Below are 21732 nucleotides of genomic sequence, written 5' to 3'. Positions count from 1 at the left end.
GAAAAGAAGGGGTCAGCTGTGGTCTACCTGCCCGCCCCCAGATGAGTAGTTTAAGAGTCCAATTTAAATGCTTTTGTTCCCTTGATTTTCACGCTCCTGACCTCAGGCAAAAAGCCTTCTCTGGTAACTCTGGCGAGATGCTTCCCCAAGTTGCTTTCATTGTAGCCACATATTCAGCTCAGCTTTTTCTACGGTTTTATGACCCGATCACACATTTACAGCTTAAGTTACCACTTCCCCAAGTACTAGGGTAAAAAACACAAATTTTTCTTACAACCCTTTTTTTTTTTTTTCCACTTGATCCCAATTTAGAAACCGTTCTGACAAAAAGAGTTACCTTTCCCTCGGCCCTGACCAGCACAGGCCACTTCACCAAGCACCAACGTTTGTCGCGGGGGTCAGCTCCCTCTCCTTTTCGGGTCCTCCTCTCGGGGGTCCAGTGCCCGCCGGAACCACATCCAACAGCAGTGGTTGCGGTCCGTCCGAGTCTCGTTCTGCCCGGGGCCCCCAGGTGCATCAGTTCTGTGCGTTAAAACCCTGATCTCCCCTAGTTAACTAGGGTGGGCACTGGTTGTTATGTGTTGACTAGCAGAGGTTACCCTCACTAGAGGAAGTGATATTTTAACTGAAATTAAGCACAGTATCTTGTTTACAAGCAGACGTGTTAACGAGCAGAAAACTTCGAGCTCTTGCTGTAGTGCCCGTGCGGTGTTTAGTCCGGACACCTCCTGGGCTCCCGGCGGAGCCCCCCAAACCGCGGTGCACGGCTCCCCGAAATCTAAGTCACCTTGTGTAGGCATGAAAAACAGCCGGTTCTTGTGTCCTCCCGCACACCGGCAGCATCCGAGTCTCCGTGGTTGGGAGGGAACTCAGGAATCTGGACGTCAGCAGTTCTCCTGAAGGAGTGTTCTTGGTGCCTTGGAGATGGAGAATCTCCGGTGTTGTGGACAGAGCCTAGACTTACAGTCGGCAGCAGGCCTGAACGTTAACCTCCCGTCCAACTGCAGATGTAGTCCCAAGTCGTCGGTGTTGCTTGTTTGGTGACTCGGTGGCCCCACTGTCAAATGCAGAGCGTGGTGCTTGCCTGCCCTCCTGACAGGACGCTCTCCCGGGGCTCGATGGGAGCAGGGCCGGATCTGCTGTGTGCGCTGCGGGGCTGGGACCAGGGCCAGGGGCGGGGGAGCACTTGCCTCAGGACACAGAAGTTGGAAATGACAGGAATACGTTAATGAAATATTTTTTTAAAAAACAAGAGTTAATGCCAGAAGTCCACATGGACAAAACATCAAAATTTTCAATGAAGACGGTATTACTAATTCTCCTCTGCCTCTAGCGCTAATGTGGTGCGGCCCACAGCGATGTCGCCGGTCCCATTTCTGTCTAAAATTTTGACGTTTCGTTCATCTGGCCTGGGTTTTGGGAGTTTTTTTTTATTATTAATTTTGATTTTTAAAAAGTACTCCATCAAGCTATTCATTTTTCTCAACTACTTGATCTCTGTATGGAGCCAGTTTACATTTTGCGTCAGAGGCCAATACCTTGCAGGCCTCGGCCCCTCTTAGCTGGAATGGGCCGAGCCAACGCAGGTCGGCCTTTCTACCCGGCTCTGGCCCCCAGGTACTTGCACACACATGTCAAAAATGCCAGCCTGCTGCCACTTTGGCTAAATTCTGACTGTTGAATGGTAAGAACAGGGCCCCCCAAAGCAGAAGGCAGCTGTGCCTTCAGTGCTTTGCAGGGGCCTCCCTCCCCAGGGGCGCGGAGAACTCTGACTGGGGCGCTAGGTGTGCGAGCCAGTCTAACTGGAATGACTGGAAAACCCGCCCCTGTTTCAGGAAGTGCTCCCCCCGCGCCTGCATGCCCTTCTCGAGAAGGTCTGGGTTTACGAGTTGCTGCATCCATAGTTTTCTGTTTTTTTCTGAGGCTGTTAGTATATACAGTGTTTTGATGTATATAAGGTGCACATTTTTGCCCAAATTTTCAAGGGAAAAACAAGGATGAGGATTATACACGGGTAGTACTAATTCTGTATCTATGTGAATGTTTTTCTTTTATTTATACTTATGCATGAACAGTGTAACTCTAAAAAGCAGTAACAATGTTATGTGCAGAATAATACCCTGAAATATGATAAGCAATTTTGTGCCTAAATATAAGTAAGTAAGTAAATAAATAAATAGTTGAATTAAAAAATTAAAACAAAAGTATTTTTCCTGAAAGTTTGGGACAGAAATGTGGGTGCGCATTACACCTGAGAGTGCATTATACATGGCAAAATGCGGTACTAAGGGCTGTGTTAGATGCAAGAGTAAGTGACCCCTGGCCTGGGTAGCTGGTGGCCAGGGGCTGGAATGATAAATTAGGGGCCTGGAGGTGATGGAGAGGGTCCTGTGATCTACTGAGCCAAAGGAACCCCACCTCCTTCATGTGGCTGCTGGGTTTCCCCCTCACTCAAGGTGGCAGCTGAAAATCCAGTGGTAGGACACAGGTCAAGGTGGAAGTCAGGGGCCTACCGCCTCTCCTGCTGCCAGCCTGAGGGGTCTGGGATAATGCCTTTAGGTTCCCTTATGGGACTGGCTACTTGTACAAGTGTCTCCCTGTTATACAGGGAGAAAGATGGGCAGGGCAGGGGCAAGGATGACATGAAAAGGGAGAAGGCCCTTCAGGAGAAGCCTGGCTGGGCAGCCAGAGTGCGCGGAGAGCACCTGTCCCTGGCAAAGCGGCCGGTATGCTTGGAGATGCTCAGCTCCACAGCCACTGCTGAGGGGCCTCAGAGCAAGCCAGTGACAACCCAGGGGGAAAGGAAGGCAGAAAAAAATTAACTCTTCCCCTGACACCAGATACTACAACTAGGGACAAACGATATTATGACATTGGCAACTGGGACCTTTCAGTTTGATACTTTCCTTTCTCTCAATGCTTCCCTAGTCCCTCTGTAATAATTTTTCTAGGATAACATATTATGTGATTTAGCCCATATCTGAAAGACCTAAGTGGGTGTGGTAGGCCAGACAATGCTACCCCCCAGATATTCAGGTGCTAATTCCCAGAAACAGTGACTATGTGACCCTCTAAGTCGAAAGTATTTTGCACATGTGATTAAGAATATGAAGACAGGTAAACCTTTCGTTTCTTGGTTAGTTATTTCCTCTGTTGCTCCTTTGTTCTTTTCTTTTTTGATTGTACTTTTTGTCTGAGAATTTATCCTTTCCTACTGCCTGTTTTGGTTTGTTTGGGGCTTTGGGGGGCATGTTTCCACTTTGGTAGGAACCCTTCAGCTGATAAATTTAAAAATCAAAGACTTTGCTTATTTATTTTTAGAGAGAGGGGAAGGGAGGGAGAAAGAAATATAGAGAAATGTCAATATGAGAAAGAAACACTGATTGGCTGCCTCTAGTACATGACCCAACTGGGGACTGACCTGCAGGCAACCCAGGCGTGTGCACTGACCAGGAATGGAACTGGTGACCTTTTGCTTTGCAGGACAACGTCCAACCAACTGAGCCACACTGGTCAGGGCTAGCTGACCAATCTGCTGACCTCGTGTTGGCTCATCCTTTGCCACCCCTTTGGGTATCTTGGCAGCAGGCAGGGCACAGACCTGGTGTCTATAGGCTGCAGGCACACGAGAGCCTCAGAAATGCTGGGCTGCCTGGGCTCTGAAGGCCCTGTCGCCATCACAAGTGTCCTTATGAGAGAGAGGCAGAAGGATCAGGGCGAGGGGGAGGACTGGCGAAGACAGAAGCATGAGTTCAGAGTGATGTGCAGGCAGGTCCTCTGGGAGCTAAAAATGGCAAGAAAATGATTTCTCCCATAAAATCTCAAGAGGGAACACAGACCAAGGATACCTTCTGATGTCCAGATCTGTGCTGCGAGAGAATAAATTTGCATTGCATTAAGCCACTAGTTTGTGGTAATTTGTTGCAGTAGCACTTGGAAACTAATACAGTGGGAAACAGGTTAACAAAGGTCATTCAGATTATTTAGAATTGTGTGTAGAGTTGAGCAAGCATTGATCTTGCCTTGGGAATTACTTTGGTGGTAAATGTCCAAAGCTGTCAATTCCATTGTACTTGGAGGACCTCAAAGCTCGTTTGAGCTGAACATGGCACAGTGCTGAGGCCTGACACTTTGGCAGCTCCTGGGGCAATGTTATGTGCAATTAAACACTTAATACATAGTTTTTGTTCGTCTTACTAGGAATGACAACTGATCGGGGGTCAAGTGATCTTTGACAGGAGCAAAGGCAACACAGTGGAACAAAGACAGTCTTTTCAACAAAGCACTGGGACAAAGGGGCAGCCACGTGCAAAATGAAAATGCGTGTATGCACATACCTTACCCCCTTCACAAACATTGATTTCAAATGGATCACAGTCCTAAATGTAAGACACGAAAATATAAACCTGCCAGAAGATAATGGGGGAATCTAGATGACCTAGGGTGTGATGGTGACTTTTTAGGCACAGCATGGAAGATATAATCCATGAAAGAGAGAATTAATAATCTGGACTTTTATTAAAATGAAGAATTTTTATTCTGAGAATGATAATGTCATTGACAAGTCACAGACTGGGGGAAAATATTTGCAGAAGATGTATCCAATGTTATCTAAAGTATACAAAGAACTCTTGAAACTCAACAATTTAAAAAATAGCTTAAAAAATGGGCCCTCATCGATCGTATTGAAAGAATGCAGAAGTTATGGTAGCTTCTGTTTTCGCACCAAAGCACAATACAAGACTGTATCTAAGGCATATTCTCACATGTGAAAACGAGGTATAGAAAACAATTAGAAGGAAATATTCCTAAGTGTCAGGAGTAGGCTCTCCTGGAGTATCTGATTGTAGTTGATAGATAGAGAGCCTTCTTTAGATGTGAGCAAGAGGTTTTATAGAGTGGTCCACGCACCGCAATCACACACAAATAAAGTTATTAAATCATAGGTGCCTCTATCCCTCAGGACCTGGCCCTCGGAGCTGGCACAGCACAGCCTGTCACTCTTAACCTTTGTGACCACACTGGCCAGGCCCCAGGAAGTGAATTTCCACGTCTCCTGTCCTGTGTCCTGGGATGAAGGCTATGATGATGCTATTGCCCTGGAATGTTGGAGAATGTGGGAAGAAAAGGGGCCTGGCCTAAGAGAAAAGTCAAACTTGTCAAATTCCTCCTCTAAGAGGATGTGGATGCAATAGCTTCTTTAAGAACAATACTTTTAATAACAAAGTATTGTTTCTCAGTAACGCCAATAATCCCTTTCCTTGCTCCTCTTTTTGTTCTAATTCCTGGTTCCCACGGTATTCAATTAGCACAATATTTCACAAAAGTTGTAAATGGTGGCTTAAATATATTTTGAATTTTAACTTTCCATATTATTCTTTGTACTGATTATTTTTATTAATTGAGGTAACATTGGTTTATAATATTATATAAGTTTCAGGTGTACAACATTATCAGATGTCTAACTATAGTGTTATCTACATAACAAACACTATACTGTGCTCACCATCAGAAGTCTAGTTTCCCTCCACCACCAAACTACTGACCCCACCTTTACCCATTTCACCCTCTCCTCCCCCCCCCGGCCCCTGTGGTAAGAACCAATCGATTATCTGTATCTATGAGTTTGTTTTTGTTTTATTTGTTTAGAGTCCACATGTAAGTGAAATCATATGGCATTTGTCTTCCTCTGTCTGACTTATTTCATTTAGCACAATACCCCCGAGGTCCATCTATGTTGTCCCAAATGACGATAGCTCACCTTCTCTGTGGCCGAACAGTGTTTCACTGTATGTGCGGACCACATCTTTATCCATCCATCTGACAACGGGCCCCTAGGTGGCTTCTCTGTCTTGGCTACTGTAAATAATGCTGAAATGAACATAGAGATTCATAGATTTTTTGAATTAATGTTTTTATATTTTTCAGATAAAAAGGGTGATAATTATTTATACTGGCAACTAAATGGGTATAGAATGTTTAAAATGTGAGTGATTTTATCTTTACAAAAATAATAAATAAGATTAAATTAAAATGTTAACATGCAATAAATTTTGGCATCTATTAATTATAATTTGTAACTTTTGAATTTTTTGAAAAACACTTAGAAATAAACCTTTTATATTTCATTTTTGTTTAATTTATATGTTCTCATAATAACATGTTTAATTTTTGTATAGTTTTCATATAATACAGTTTTTGAAATCCTTCAGATCATTACTGAGTTGAAAACAAATTATGTAAACATCTTGAATATAATCAGTTTACTGATTTTGATAAAATAAAGGTGAGAAAAATTCATTTTATGAAACATATACATAATCCATAAGTTATATAAGTCCTTATCACACATTCAGCTGATTGAACTGACAGATGAGCTGGATGTGTACAATACTAATTAAAATTAGTAGACCGGTATTTTTGTCAGGTCTCAGACACATACAAACTATAGCTTTACCCATACCCTTAGTTGTTTTTTTCATTATGGTAGATTGTCAAGAAAAGAGGTTAGTATATATTTTATTTACCAGATTACAATAAAGAACTAAAACCCCCTTTGGAGAGCCAGCTGCAACTGTTTGTGAGTGCCCACCCACTCTCCCGTGCCAGACAAAATACAGATGAAGCCACTGGGGATGGTCTCCAAACGGGAGTATTCCTGACCTCCTGGCAGAGCAGGAAGAAGGCAGCCTGGAGAGTCTGATTCACCTTGCAACAGCGGTTTCACCAAAACAGGCCCCACCCGGCTGTGCGGGATCCACAGAGGCAGGGCCAACTGTGTCCTCAGACTGACAGGGGAAGAAAGAGTAGCAGAGAGACAAGGGCCTGGGGGGAGTTGAGCCCCACAAATAATGTCTCTTGGGGTGAGTTTCTTTTGTTTCCTCAGCCCCAACACTCAGATACGTTTAAGATAAAAAGTGCTTGAACTTGATAGACAGCAGGGAGCACTAACTGTCTCAAGAGCAGAGATGTCTTGGAAACGTTAAGGTGCAAACACGGCTGAATGGCTGCCTTTGCTGAGCCTTGCAATCTCCAGCCATAAAGGCTGCCCGGACCTGCAGGCACAAATTTCCGGGCCGATCCTCCAAACGCCAGGCCCCAGGGGACTAAGGGCTCCCTGGACTATGTAATGACAGAGGCCTGAGGGTTGGGGGAAGTCTCCAGCTCTGGTGCTCACGTGGAGAGACTGCCCATGAGGGATGCTCTGTGGCCCTGGTGGGGAACACGTGCCAGCTGGGCTTCTCTGGCTTTTTACCTCCCCTACTGGAGCTTAGCTGTGCTGCGAGCTCACTGTGGAAGCCAGGGTGGGCACACAGGTTGGTATCTTATGCTGGGACCATGCTGCTGGGAAATGTCTCCCTGGAGAGAAATGATGGATTTTCTGGACTCGCTAGGACTCCAGACTATGTAAATTGAGTGCAACCTGAGAGGATTCTGGTGTCAAGCATCCAGATAGAATTTGCTTTGGGAGGCTGAGGACGGGTATGGGGCCAAGGACCAAACACTGCTTCTACCTCATGACGAATCACTCTTGAGAAAGCCTGCCCTGCTCTACCCTGATGTGCCATGTATATATATTTATAAAATACCTGGTTCTTGTGACGTAATGGTTACAATATTCTTCCATATACTTACTTAACCAATACTGATTGCCAGAGGGTCAAGACACAGGATTGTGAGTAATCACAATGTTGTTGAGCCCTTAGAGTTTTTATTTTAGAAATGTGGTTCTCGTCTACATGGGCTAGTTAAGGTGCAGTGCAGTTTGGAGGGGGAAGGAGGGCTTAAACAGCCCTTCTGTGCCTCAGCACATTAAGTCTATTAATTTCTCATTCTAAATTTTAATATGGAAATGTGACCTGGCATAATGTAAATTTTTTGCGAGCTTAGAATAGGCATTTGCTGATTGTTGAGCACAATGCTCTTTGTATAAGTTCATTCAATCAGATGTATTGATTGTGTCGTTTGGTTTGTCTATCTATTTTTTGATATTTTGTTTTTCTTCTCAGTCTAACAGTTGCTGAAATAGGTGTATGTATGATGAATATAGCAGTTTCTCCTTTTTGTTTTATTAAAATAGTCTAAATACACATATATAGAATAGGTAGAGCTTCCCAGCTAATTACTTCATTAATCATTAGGTAGCTACTACCAGCCTCTAGTAATACCTTCTACCTTCAAGTCTATTATGTCTGATATTAATATAGTTACACCAGTGTTCTCTTTAGCAGCATTTTCCTGGTATAGGTTTTTCTTATAACTTTCAACATCTTTGGTATGCCTTTGGTGTTTGAGGTATGCCTTTTAGAAAGCATCACTGAATTTTTGAAGTTAATTATAATTATTATCTTTTAACTGGAGAGTCTAACCTATTTACAGTTACTATGAATTGTGATATAGTTGGACCATCTTCTCATTTGTTCCATCTTATCGTTGGGTTTATTCGCCCTTTTCCTCATGTCATTTTCTCCTTTTCTGCCTGATTTAAATGTTTCTCCATTTTAATTTTTCTCTTACTATGAAAATATATATTCTATACCTATCCTTTTACTGATTTTTCCCTTAAATATTAACATAAATATTTATTTTTTATTTTAAAGCATTTTAAATTTAATTTTGTTTAAGTACAGTTTTCTGTCTTTTACTTCCATTCCAGCCCCCCACCGTGCTCCCCACCTCCCTCCCATTCCCCCCCACCTTAGTTTTCGTCCATGTGTCCTTTATACTTGTTCCTGTGAATCCTTCCCCTTTTCCCCTGAAATTCCCTCCCCTCTCCCCTCTCGTCCCTGTCAGCCTGTTCTGTATTTAAGTGTCTTTGGTTATATTTTGCTTGCTTGTTTGTTTTGTTGTTTAGGTTCCTGTTCAAGGTGAGATCATATGGTATTTGTCTTTCAACGCCTGGCTTATTTCACTCAGCATAATGCTTTCCAGTTCCATCCATGCTGTTGCAAAGGGTAGGAGCTCCTTCTTTCCTTCTGCTGCATAGAATTCCATTGTGTATATGTACCATAGATTTAACTCAAATTAATATTAAAATATCTTTATGTTCTTTCAGAATATAAGACCTTTATAATGCTATATTCCTGATTACCACCGCCCCAGACAAATGATATGTAATTGCTTCCACTACCTTATTTTTTTACCTCTACATGTTAAACATTTTTTATTATTTTATATGGTTGATATCTACTTAAACTTATTGGTATGCTTGCATTTTCTTTGCTTTCCATTTCTTCTTACATTTCACATTTCAGACCTTCCTTATGGTACCATTATATTTTTCCTGATTTATTTCTTCTAGACATTTCTTAGGTAAGATATTGGTGGTGAACTATTTTGGGAGGTGGTTTCAAAACCTCTTTACTTCAACCTTGTTCATGAAAGATAATTTTACTGGTTATACAGTTATTTTCTTCTTAAAAATAATTTTACTTTCTTCTTGAAAGTAAATTTTTATGAGTATAAATTATTTTCTTTAGGGAATTTACAGATAATATTCCATTCTCCTCTTGCCTTACTGTTGTTCTTGAGAAGTCCCTTTGGTGTAAGTAATAGTAAAAAGAAGGATAAAAAATAATAGCTAACGCTCACAGTGATACAATATGCCAAGGACCATTTTCAGCTCTATTTGCATACACTGTTGTTTAGTCCTCGTGTCCGTACTATGAGGCAGCTCCTGCCATTTGATAGATGAAGAAACTGAAGCAAACAGCTTATTAGTGATAGAGCCAGATTAGAACCCCGGGCAGTTTGGCTCCAGATCTACACTCCTAACCATGACACGGAGTAGCCATTCAGATCTATTTTTCCTCTCTACTTTAAAAAAATTATTTACAAATTAACTTTTAGAGAGAGGGGAAAAGAGAGAGAAAGAGAGGGAGAGGAACATCGATGTGTGGTTGCCTCTCATGTACCGCCCACCAGACCTGGCCCCCAACCCAGGCATGTGCCCTGACTGGGAATTGAACTGGCGGCCCTTTCTTTTGCAGGCCAGCACTCAATCCACTGAGCCACACCAGCCAGGGCTCTATCTGCTTTTAAGATCTTCTTTTTGCCTTTGGTTTTCTGCAGGTTCACTAAACTATGTCTAAAAGTATAACTTGTTATTTATACTGGTTAGCATTTACATAACCTCTATATTTTATATGAACTGTTATTGCACTATTCTGGAAGGTTCTCAGATGTTATGAGTTCAGATACTGCCTCTCCTCCACCTTCTGAAACACCCAGGAGATGTATGGCGGAACTTCTTGCTCAATGTCTCATAGTTTTCATATGTTTAATCTCTAAGATACGTAATGGTAGTCTTTTCAGTTGAAGTTTCTGTTTATAATTATCCCTTCTTTTTTCTCTAGTGTTTATTCCATTGTGTATCTAATTATTATATGTTTAGTTTCTAGATATTTTATTTGGTTCTTTGTAAAAATCAGCTTGGTACTTTTTATAGTATCCTGTGTTTTGGATCCTATTTATTTTTAGGAGTCTCTTATTTATTTAAATGTATTTCATGCAATTGTTTTACATGTTTATTCAGTAATTTTAGTATCTGTGGCATTTATTGTTTCTGCTACCTTTTTAATGGTGGCTTACCCAGAAGCTATTCACTTATTACAAACCCATCCAGTAGGGTTAAATAGTGTGTGTGCCCATGAGTGTGTGCATACGCATGTGTGTCAGCACTGTTGTGAGTGCGCATACGTGTGTGTGTGTGTCAGCACTGTTGGCAACATTTTAGGGATTCTAGATTAGGATCCATTTCTTCTTAGCACTCAGTTTCCTTACCAATGTTTGACTGCACAGTCATGCATAATTTTTAATTGCAAGTAAAGCTTTCATTCAGCAAACACTTAAGAACTCAGGTTACAAAAATGGCTAACCCACTTCCTTTCCTTTAAGATGCTCACAGGGCACTGTAAGAGAACATTTTCACAATTACACTGCAGTGCGCATAGAGCTGCAACAGGGAAGTGTATCTAGTACTGCAAGAATGGAGTTAAGTGAACAAAAAACTAGCGTGGAATAAGGAGGGGATACACAAGTCGTCCCAGAGTTCGGAAGGCCAAGTGAGTCGAAATGGGGATAAGGAGAGAAATCTGGACACACGGTATGAAGGAATGCAGCACACAGCACATTCTGGAAATGCGGGTAGTTCCGTGTGGTCTGGAAAGAAAGGAAAATGGAAGGCATTCCAGCAGAGGGCAGCTCTTGTGGAAAGAAGTAGAAACAGAAAAGCTTAAATTAGGTTGAAGAAATGGTGAGAAAAATCAGTTCATCTCAAGAAGATGGGTTGGGGAGGGAAGTACAGATAAAGGAATTTAGAAAGATAGGTGGAAGATACTTGTATCTCCTGATTATTGCAAAAAACAATGTGCGAAATCTCCTGGGCCACAGATTTATTGTTTAGACCAATGTTCAAGTGCGTGCAAATTCAGCTTGGGTGGCCGCAGATCCTAATTCAGCAGGGCTGGGCGGGCCTCCGATTCCATGTCTCTCATAATGATGCTGTGAGGCCACTGCTGCTAATCCGCAGACCACACTTTGAACAGCAAGGGTTTAGAATATGCCATGGTTTGTTCCTAGTCATTTATATGATTTTAAAGGTGGGCTACGGTGCTGTCCTTCCAAACTCACACCACATTACTAAAATTTTCAAAGAGCCTATTTTTCCAGCTTCATATAAGGTGTTCTATACATATTTTATTGCATTTAAACTGTAGAATTTGAATAGAAAAAGAAGTCCCATGTCTTTCTCTTCTTTTAGGATGTTGTGCTTCTGGATCTCATTTCCTCTTTTACCAACTGCACTATCTCTTCCAAAAGATCGTCTGATAACTTAAAACTCTGATTTTACAAACATTTTATGCCTACAAAATATAGTCCCTTTAAAACAGAAGTCTTCAAACGAAGTAAACTATAAGTCACTTGGACTCTGTAACTAGATTTCAGGGAACTTTTTATCTCCCCCAATACCTAGCATAGGAACGTGTAGCCAGCAACTGCTCACTCCTATCTGTATGTTGAATAACCCGCATACATCCTAAGTTGTTTCAAAAGAATTTCATGACTGTATGGAAATAAACTGTACACATAATCTGTTTTCCTCATGTGCATGTAAATTTTGCATTTCAAAATACTGGGCTTCCTTCACTTCCAATGGCAGTTTCGCACACAGTCTATAAATCTTGCTGTTAAGACATTTTCCTTCATTATCCTAAATTTATCTTAATTTCAATCCAATTAAAAACTGTTTACTAGAGTTTTCCCCCATATAATTGAGCACAGTATAGTTGATTTTTTAACTGTAAACATACATCTGTAAATGATTCCTAAATGTCGCTGTATAGAGGGGATCCTGCAGCATAATGGAAGTAATTTCTTTCCAAATTGCTCCCATTGCTCTTATGACTTGCTTGCAAAGCTTTATTAAAATCAAGTCCAGCAGGTATGACAGAGGCTGACCTTGTTCCCTAAGCATAACGCATGCTGCCCTCTCAAAAGCTCCTAAGGCCTTGAGTAGCCCATAAATTCATACACCCCCAAGTCCACGTCTCTAGTTACTCTGAAGCAAAGAGTAGTGGCAATAACGCACCATAATATTTAAAAGTATGGAATCCAAGGTAAGGTCCCTGGGCTTGTGTTTCATCTTGACCACTCTCCAGGGGTGTGACTTGAAGCAAATTATGGAACCTTTCTCAGTCTCAGTTACCTTGTCCATGAAGTAGAATAATAACGGTGTCTGCAGCTCAGGGTTATTGTGAGGATCAAATGAGTCGATGTGGGTAAATAACATGATAAATGCCTATGACTGGTTATTATTATTACAATCAGCATTATGGTCATCTTTAATTCCAACTAACCCTGATAGCAGCCAATTTCCAGGCAAGAGATGGAGTTGCCACACAGATAGCAAAGATCAAACACTAACACCTGCTAGGTGGTTATAAGAATCTACATCCAAGATTGCTCTATTCAGCAAAGCTTTCATTTAGAATGGAAGGACAGATAAAGTATTTCTCAGATAAGATCAAATTCAAGGAATTCATCATCACCAAGCCCTTATTATATGAAATGTTAAAGGGACTTACCTAAGAAAAAGAAGATAAAAAAGATGAACAGTGAAAGGATAGCAAACTCACACTTATTAAGAACCACACCTTAAACAAAAGCAAACTAAGAGGACAGCTTGATCAGGAGCAGAACCATAGTAATGAAGATCACGTGGAGGGTTAGCAACAGGGGAGTGGGAGGAGGAGAAGGAGGGAGAAGGTACAGAGAATAAGTAGCATAGATGGTAGGTAGAAAATAGACAGGGGTGAGGACAAGAATAGTAGGGGAAATATAGAATCTAAAGAACTTGAGGCACGTGGCCATAAACTAAAGGGGGGTATAGTGGGGGAGGGGTGTGCAGGGTGGAGGGGAATGAAGGGAAGAAATAGAACTATAGTGGCATAATCAATAAAATATATTTGAAAAAAAGAATCCACGCCATGGTCTGGTCATCCAGGTCTTCCTAGTGGTCAAGTGTCATTGATCAGCAGAGTCAAGTCCATGTTTCAACAGATAACCCTTTCATGCTTTCTAAACCAGCTACATGTGTTACTGTTTCTCAACAGATCTGCGTGTTCTATCACACAATTTGAGCAGTGCGTCAGTTTGACTGGGTCCACCAAATTGGTACTGAGCATCCGCTTTGTGCAAGGCATTGAGTCAAGATGTATGGAAGGATATGAAGATGAATATTTAATGGATATTAAATGCCTTTCTATGTGCCAGGCACAGAGCTAGGTGATGAAGATATAAAAGAAAGTAATGCATGTATACTTTCTGTCCTTGGGAAGCTTGTAGTTTAGACAGGAAAAAAAGAAAATAAATTATAAATACAATAAAGCTTACGTGATGTGCTAGGGGAGGACAAAAATGTTACATGAGAGAAGACAAAATGAGGGAGAGGTCAAGGATGGTGTCCAGATGGAAGTGGCATCTAAGTTGAGAACAAAAGCATGACTAGGAATTAGACACATGAAGAGATAGGGAAAGTACTAGGGAACAGTGCATGCAAAGGCTCAGAAGCAACGGAGTGTACAGTTCAAGAGTTAGAGGGAAGAGATTGATAGAACCTTGTGAGCCATATTAAGGGGTTTGTAGTTTATTTCATAGGTAATGGGAAGATGCTAAGGGTTATAAGCAGGGGAATGAGGTGATCAGATAAACAGGCATTTTAGAAAAAGCAGTCTGGCTGCAGAGTAAGGAATATGAGGTTTGTCCAGAATGTATCCAGCCATGTAATATGCAAAATGGAGACATTTATTGAAGAAGATAAGATATACAAGAAACATTGTACGTAGGACAATGATGCCTCAGTCCTCTTCAAAGTAAGCACCTGGGGACCTCACACAGTTCTCCCAGTTGCCATCAGCTGCCCCATCATATTCTCCCGAATCTCATCAATAGTCTGAAATCTCTTCTCTAAGATGATTTCGGCTTTGGGAGAAGCCAGAAGTCACAGATACCAAGTCAGGGCTATAGTGGGGCTGAGTCACCTGGGCGATTTGATGTTTCACCAAAAAAACTCAACATGAGAAGTGGTGTATGAGTGGACATGTTGTTGTGATGAAGCTTCCGGTCACCAGTTGCCCAGAGCTGCAGCCTTCTGAATCATCCAAAGAGTTTCCATGGAGGGATGTTCAAGCTTAACACAAAATTTGATGCAGATTCATTGTTGTGCTCAGTTATTTTGAATGTGATGGCCACACAGTACACATGCTCACTCAACAGCATCTACCACCCCCACTGACTAGTACAGTGAAGTTGTCATTGTTCACATGTGTGCATTCCAGTCTACTCTTTTTGGTGGCCAGGTTACATTGATATCACACCCAACTGATCTCATTATATTAACAATGGTCGGACTTTTTCCAGACAGAACTTGTATATGGATGAGGGGAGGGAGACAGGGGGCAGGACTTGAGCCAGGAAAACCTATTTGATTGTTGTGATGATAAAAGCAAGACCTGGAGGTGGCCTGGACTCAGTTAAGGCAGTGGAAATATGAAGAAGTAAATGGTCTCAGGAGCTATCGAGAAGAGAGGAACAGGAAGAGTTAACTATTAATGAGATACAGTGAGTGTGGAGGAAAGAATGAAAGATGACTTTGAGGACACAGAGTAGAGAGCACAGCCTCCTGTTCCCGGCGGTGGGGATTAAGAGGCAGGACAGAAGGGGATCACGGACATAATAAAAACACAAAGATCCAAGAGAAGCATGAGTGAATAATTCCTTAGGGATGAGGGGCTTGGAAACACCTTCCAGGTCAGGAGGTGCTGGAGTCAGGTTAAGATAAGCAGGGACTGTGAGTTTGGAAAAATTGAAAGGCTATTTCCGTTCTTTGGTGATGTCAATCCTGTAGTTTGGATCCTTCTCAGGGGCCCGAGTCCTGCGTCAGGCCCAGCCTTTTGGAAAAAAGCACTGACAGTCGAAAGTCCAGCGGTACCTCGGTCTGTTCATCAGGACCTGAAATGCCTGCCTGAAATCGGCTCCAGCTCCACGTAACATTTCTCAGGCTGTAGATATTCGAGGTCATGCGCAGGTCTCTGTCAGCTAGGGAATTGCTGCTCTGAAAGTATACTTAGCGAAAGCCTTGCCAGAGTTGTCAGAAACAAATCACTCTCCCTACCCTTTTAAATTTCTTAAAAAAAAAAAAAAACACGATAAAAGCCAAATTTTGATATAATGTTTCAAGGCTGTGCATACCAGATTTTGTCCTGGATTTCCATGTAACATCAGACCTCAAAGAAATAAGCGTCGCTCTCAGCCGGGAACCTGAACGCCGACCCTGCCTGCTCCAGCCCCGCTCACCCGAGCGCCGCCGTCAGGACTCACTGCAGCTCCGTGAGGGCGCGGAGTGGCGTCTCTGGGCCTCTGAACTGCCAGCCTCGCACATGTGGGACACATCTTTAACCACAAAGTGTTTTCTTGAAGGCCTTTCCCCCCATTGTGAAAACTTACATTTAATAAGGGCCAGAGAAGCCTATAAATCAAACACAATGAAATATTAAATTATGCACCTTACTCCAAGTGGGGTACATATATTTTATCATCAAAAAGTGTGGGTCTGGGCATTCTGGAAATTCTGATTTCTTGGGCAGTCTGGGGGTTGGGGAGCAAAGCCACATTAGTTTTCAATTTGCGGAACATGATGTTAGTGATTACATTAACTTAATCTAATATTATTTCCCATATTTAAGGACAGAATGAGAACCTTGTGTTTAGATTGTTGTTGGCTTTAAAAATATAAATGTGAATGTGTATGTGTGAGTGTGTGTGCGTACATAAAGAAACAAGGGCCCGGCTGGCTTTCTGTATAATAGGCTGAGTTATTAGTACAGCTGCACATTTTGTGTCCCAGGGGATTAGAAGCTCAGCCTGAAATCTCATTTAATTACAGAGCATGGACTACCATGGACCTCTTGCATCTGGACCCAGGAATAATAGAGAGCATTTTCTTTCAGTGGTTTGTCGTGTTCAGGATAGAAACACATGCAGTTCAATTTCTACCACTTGGTTAAGAACAGAAAGCAAAAGTTCACAGATGTTAGATCAGCCTATTAAATAATTTTTACCAAACTTCCTGGACTCTCTTTTCCTTTAAAAGCTTAAAAAATGTAATCCTCTTCTTTCGTAGATGTAGAGGTACAAGGGCGCAAAAATCACTCAGTTCATCTGTAAATGAACATAACGGCAGTATTACCTACCCCACAGGTTATCGCAGGAATGACACCAGGTAACGAAAGGAACAGGACGCCACAAAAGATCAAATGCTGTTCCATGTTGGTTAAACACGACTATTACTCCTCTATCCTTTATGCATTCAATGAAAACTTCCGAGAACCTGTTAGATGCAAAGCACTATTTTAGAGGAGGGAAATAGAGGGGAGAATAAAAAAGACATGATTTCAGTTCTAAGGCAGCTTACGTTCTGATGAGGGAAACAGACAATAAAGTCATTCCAGAAAGTAATACACGCTGCGAAAAATTCAAAGCAGGATAAAGTGATAGACAGTGGCTGCGGGGGTGGGGGGAAGTTCCTTTAAAAAAATCCCACTGAAAAAGTAACATTTGAACTGAAGGCTGAATGAATTAAATGATAAGAAGCCAGCCATTGGAAGAACATTTTGGAAAAAGAGAAAAGCAAGCACAGTGGTCCTGAGCTGGGCCTGTCTGGGGACAAGAGAGGACCAGTGAGGCAGGGGATTGGTACAAGGTGAGTCTTGAGAGAAAGGTGGTGGCCCAGCAAGTAGGACAAGCCCTGGAGGCCGTGCTAGAGTCTCGATGTTACCCCAGGAGCTATGGGAATGCACTGGAGGATTTTAAGCAGCTTAGAGATATGTTCCTGAATTGTATTTTAAAGAGGAAATCATTTTGGCTGTTGTGTGGCAAACGGATGAGAGGTGGGATGGAGAAGTGGCTAGAGTTGTAATAAAGATATCAATTAAGAGTCTATTACAGTAGTTGAGGTAACAGGGGAAAAAAAGCAGGCATTCCAATGGGGATGTCAAACAGGAATTTGCGTACATGACCTGGAGTTCAGGGGAGAGATTGGGTTAGAGTTGTGAATGTCAGGGTCATCAGCAAGTGGATGGGAGATGAAGCCTCGGGAGCTCAGTTGTCACATAGGGAGATGACAGAGGGAGAAAAAGATGGCCAGCACTGAGCTATGGAATGTCCCAGCATTTTGAGGAAAAACAGCAGAGGAAAATCCAGCAAAGAAATAATCGGCAAATGAGGCAGAGGCAAATTCAGAAAAGCATGGTGTTCTCATAGCCAAGAGAAGAAAACATGAGAAGGAAGAAATAGTCAGTGAGTCAAATGCCATTGAAATGAAGAGGGAGGTGATTACCTGAGTACCGAGAGAGCTCACTGGATCTAATGACCTTGATAAGGGGGCTGAAACACGATTTTGGTAGACTGTAAATAGACTTGAACCTGAGGAATGTAGAGAACAACTGTAGGCAACCGTTCTGCAAAGTTTCGTAGGAAAGATCAAAGAAATGAGACTTGGGTCCAAAGATATTTCTTTTAGTAACGAATCCTAGCTACTAGCTGTCATTTTTTGCCTACTCACTCTGTGCCAGGCACTATGTACTTTATCTCGCTGACATTTTAATCCTTAAAATCCTATCAGATAGATATTGTAATCTACTGTTTACACAGGAGTCAGCCAAGGCAAAGAGAGACAAGGTCCCAGACCTTGTACGTAGTACGTAGTACGTGGAGGAGCCAGCGCTGGAACTCAGATCTCTCTCACTTCAGAGCCCTGGGTTTTCCGTGACACTGTGGTGACTACCTGCCTACACACTCAGCCACGTTCGCCAGCTGAATGTGTGGAAAGCTCCAGGCTCCCGCTGTCAGTGAATGAAGTCTGAGCTGCGTGAAACATACCCGATCCCCACTCACCCTGGCTGATGATCTCACATCAGTGTAACTTCAGAGGCGGGACAGGCCCCGGGACAGTATAAACAGTGGCTCATCAAGGACCCTTTCCCTCCTTCTCCGCACTCTGCAGTCCTCATCCCTGGCTTCGTCTTTTAGGTTGGTTTCTCTCTTGCACGCTGGAGTCCTTCTGTAAAATGCCATATGCCTCATTGTTTAAATCCAGAACAGACAGACGGCCTCTCTCTCAAACACGAAATAGATAGCCACAGTCTGCTCGAGCCAACCGAGGCCACATCCACCCCGTCATCAGAGAATTGTCAAACACTGATTGGCTTAGACAAACCAGAGCCTGTCTCTGGAGCTGAGGGTCAAGGGATAAACTGTCAAAATCTAGTTTTACTCAGGACAGATAGGAGATAGACATTGGGTAGAGAACACCTAGGCTCTGCCTGCAGCCAAAATCCTGTGTAAGGAATCTATGAAAGACCAGTGTACATGAGCCTGCCCCACCAGGTCTTAGGGAACCCATCAACACAGGCTGCAGAGTTATTAGGGACTTTGTTTTGTTCATTTATAGTATTCCTGAATAAGAAATTCTCCTGTTTATTCCTGAGTTTGTTTCTATTTGCTATTTCAAATGGGGGTTACTTCCAGGGCAACTAATATTACTTTGGTACCCAAGAAAGAGGAATTGGTCCGCTATTTAAATGGGGTTTGTGTTTAGCCTAAAGCTTAAGATTGTGAATTTCTGAAGGGAATGGCTGTTTTCTATTACTTTGGTGTTCTGTGCTTACACTGGGGACTGAATAAGAATGGTTGGCTGACTCTCCCTTGCAAAACGTTGAGAAGATTTCAACTGCAACTATAAGGTAAAGTCACTAAATGTTGGGTCATCTTGACACTTACATGTGTCACTAATGGGATACATATGGACCTGGGCAAAATCAACAGAGTTTAAGTGAAAAGGAGAAAGTACTTCTATGACATTCCTGAACCAAAAAAAAATCTTTTTATATTCTCATTTTATGAAAGGAAAACAGAGTAGCAGTTGTACAATTTTTAAAAGTGTCACCTTGGCTGGTGTGTCTTAGTGGATTGAGTGCCTGACTGTGAAGCAAAGGGTCACCGGTTCAATTCCCAGTCAGGGCACATGCCTGGGTTTCGAGCCAGGTCCCCAGCAGGGAGTGCATAAAAGGCAGCCACACATTGATGCTTCTCTCCCTCTTTTTCTCCCTCCCTTCCCCTCTCTCTAAAAATAAATAAATAAATAAAACCTTTAAAAAGAAATTCTTTATAACTAACAAAATCAGTTACAGTATATGAAAAAAATCAAGTCTTAAAAAGGAGGCTATGACTGATACAACTCCAAGGCAGGCTGCATTAGGTACATGGAAGTCAACCAAGCCTGTGTCTCTCACTCCCGCCACCCTTGGGCAGCACCCTGCCTTACCTCCTCTCTGATCTGTGCTTTCTCTCTTCCTCCCCCATCTTTATTCCTCTTCTTCTTTCAAACCACTCCACTGCAAAACCCCATGAACCTTATTCCAGAGTAAACGAACTCACTTGATCCTCAGCGGCTACACAGAATACATCCTATCCTTCCTCATCTTACTAAAATTTGGTGCATCTCCCAAGGCCACTGCTTTTTTGACCTCCAACTAACTCTTCCAACTAATCCACTGCAACTACTCTTACCACTTAACGATGACTTTGCTACTATTCAGTAGATAGAGCTCTGTCCTTTGCTTACTTGATCTCTGTGAATGTCTTCCTCCTTCCTGAAACATTTTTCTCCACTGATTTCCATAACATTACATTCTCCTGGTTTTCCTACTACAATCCTCAATATCTTCCTCTGCCTACCCTGTAAGTATTGTTTTACCATAAGGCTTCATCCTTGGTTGTCTTTTCACTCTACATAGTTTTGCTGAGTAATTTCACCCATTCCTATAACCTCAACCACTATCATCATCAGTGGTCCTTAAACATTCTGTGTCATGGAACCCTTTGAGAATTCAGTGAAAATTCTGGACCTTGTCCCTAAAAAATATGCATAAGCATAAATATTTTTCAAACCACTTAGAAGGTTCATGGAAACCCTAAAGCTATTAATGGACCCTTCAAAAAGGATTCCTGATCTATAATGCCAACCTTTTTTCTCCATGCAGCTCTCTTAGACAAGACTGAAATATCAAAGTGCCTCCTTGAAATCTGTAGTTGGGCATTCCGTCAGCGCCACATGCTCGATATGCTTAAATCCTACAGTTTTCTTCCTCTCCTAAGTCTGACACCAACAGATTTAACATTTTTGTCCTCCACTAAGATTTCATGTTTCTTTACAGGTCTTTTGTAATTCTCTTTAAGTCTATCCCAATTTTAGAATTGTTTCTATTGGGAATAACATGTTCCCCATTCCTATTTCTAGGTGCTTACTACGAGCCCAGAATAAAGGCTATTTTTATATTTATCAAATATTTAGGTACCTTATTAAATTTTACTAGCCTTTTTATGATAGTCTCTTGGATTTTATAGATATAAATATGAAGAATTGTCAGAAAGCTAGTTTATTTTCCTTTTCTAATATTTGTGCTTATTATTTAACGTTCTTCTCTTGTGGCATTTTTAAATCTTACTACTGAAAGTGTAGAATCAACAGCATTGCCACCATGTAGGAGCTTATTAAAGATAAAGAATCTCAGCCCCATCCCCCAATCTACTTAAAAAGATCCCAGGTGACCCATGTAAAGTTTGAACAACAGTATTATAGAATATGCAAGACACTATTTAATAATAATGATGATGGTAGGTAGCATTATCCGGTTCCTGATTCTAATTGAAATGGGCTGTGTATTTCACAAAAAATAATATTCTTTTCTTGCTATCTTAGGATATTTTATTTAGAATTTACTGCTTAATGTCAATTCTAAATTTATATATGAGAAATTCCTTTATATATATGATAATATAGTCTTTCTACTTTAATTTGATTAACTTAGTGAATTAATTACATTAATGATTTAATTTATTATACCAACAAAATAAATGTACATTTTTATATGCTACTGGATTTTATTTCCTAATATTTTATTCTATTTTTTCAATATCCATAAGCAATTGATCTCTAGTTTGTTTTTTTTTTTTTTTGGTTTGGAGTATTAAGTTACAGGTGGTTTAATAAAGTAATTTAGGGATTATCTTTATCACCTTTGTAGAATGGAATGGGCAAACCTAGTTTGCAAAGGAGAATTACCTGGTGGAGGGGGGCAATTAGGGAAATATTAATGTGTAGACCTGGCTCCT

At 41.6% G+C, this 21732-nt stretch overlaps 1 long non-coding RNA gene across 6 annotated transcripts in view; it reads right to left on the bottom strand.

The window, feature by feature from the left end:
• Positions 1-14295: 14295 nt before the first annotated feature.
• Positions 14296-21732, bottom strand: part of LOC119042898 (uncharacterized) — a 43300-nt gene continuing 35863 nt past the window's right edge. For all 6 annotated transcript variants that reach the window (XR_008389655.1, XR_008389660.1, XR_008389659.1 and 3 more), the window contains 3 exons: positions 18454-18619; positions 16752-16888; positions 14296-16027 (listed from right to left, as the gene is read on the bottom strand). This is a non-coding gene — a long non-coding RNA (uncharacterized LOC119042898). The remainder of the gene's footprint in view (positions 16028-16751; positions 16889-18453; positions 18620-21732) is intronic.

Source organism: Artibeus jamaicensis, unplaced genomic scaffold (assembly GCF_021234435.1).
Source record: "Artibeus jamaicensis isolate MK-2021 breed Jamaican fruit bat unplaced genomic scaffold, CSHL_Jam_final contig_923, whole genome shotgun sequence".
In the NCBI taxonomy this organism is placed as follows: Eukaryota; Metazoa; Chordata; class Mammalia; order Chiroptera; family Phyllostomidae; genus Artibeus; species Artibeus jamaicensis.
This window is presented reverse-complemented; position numbering and strand designations above follow the sequence as displayed.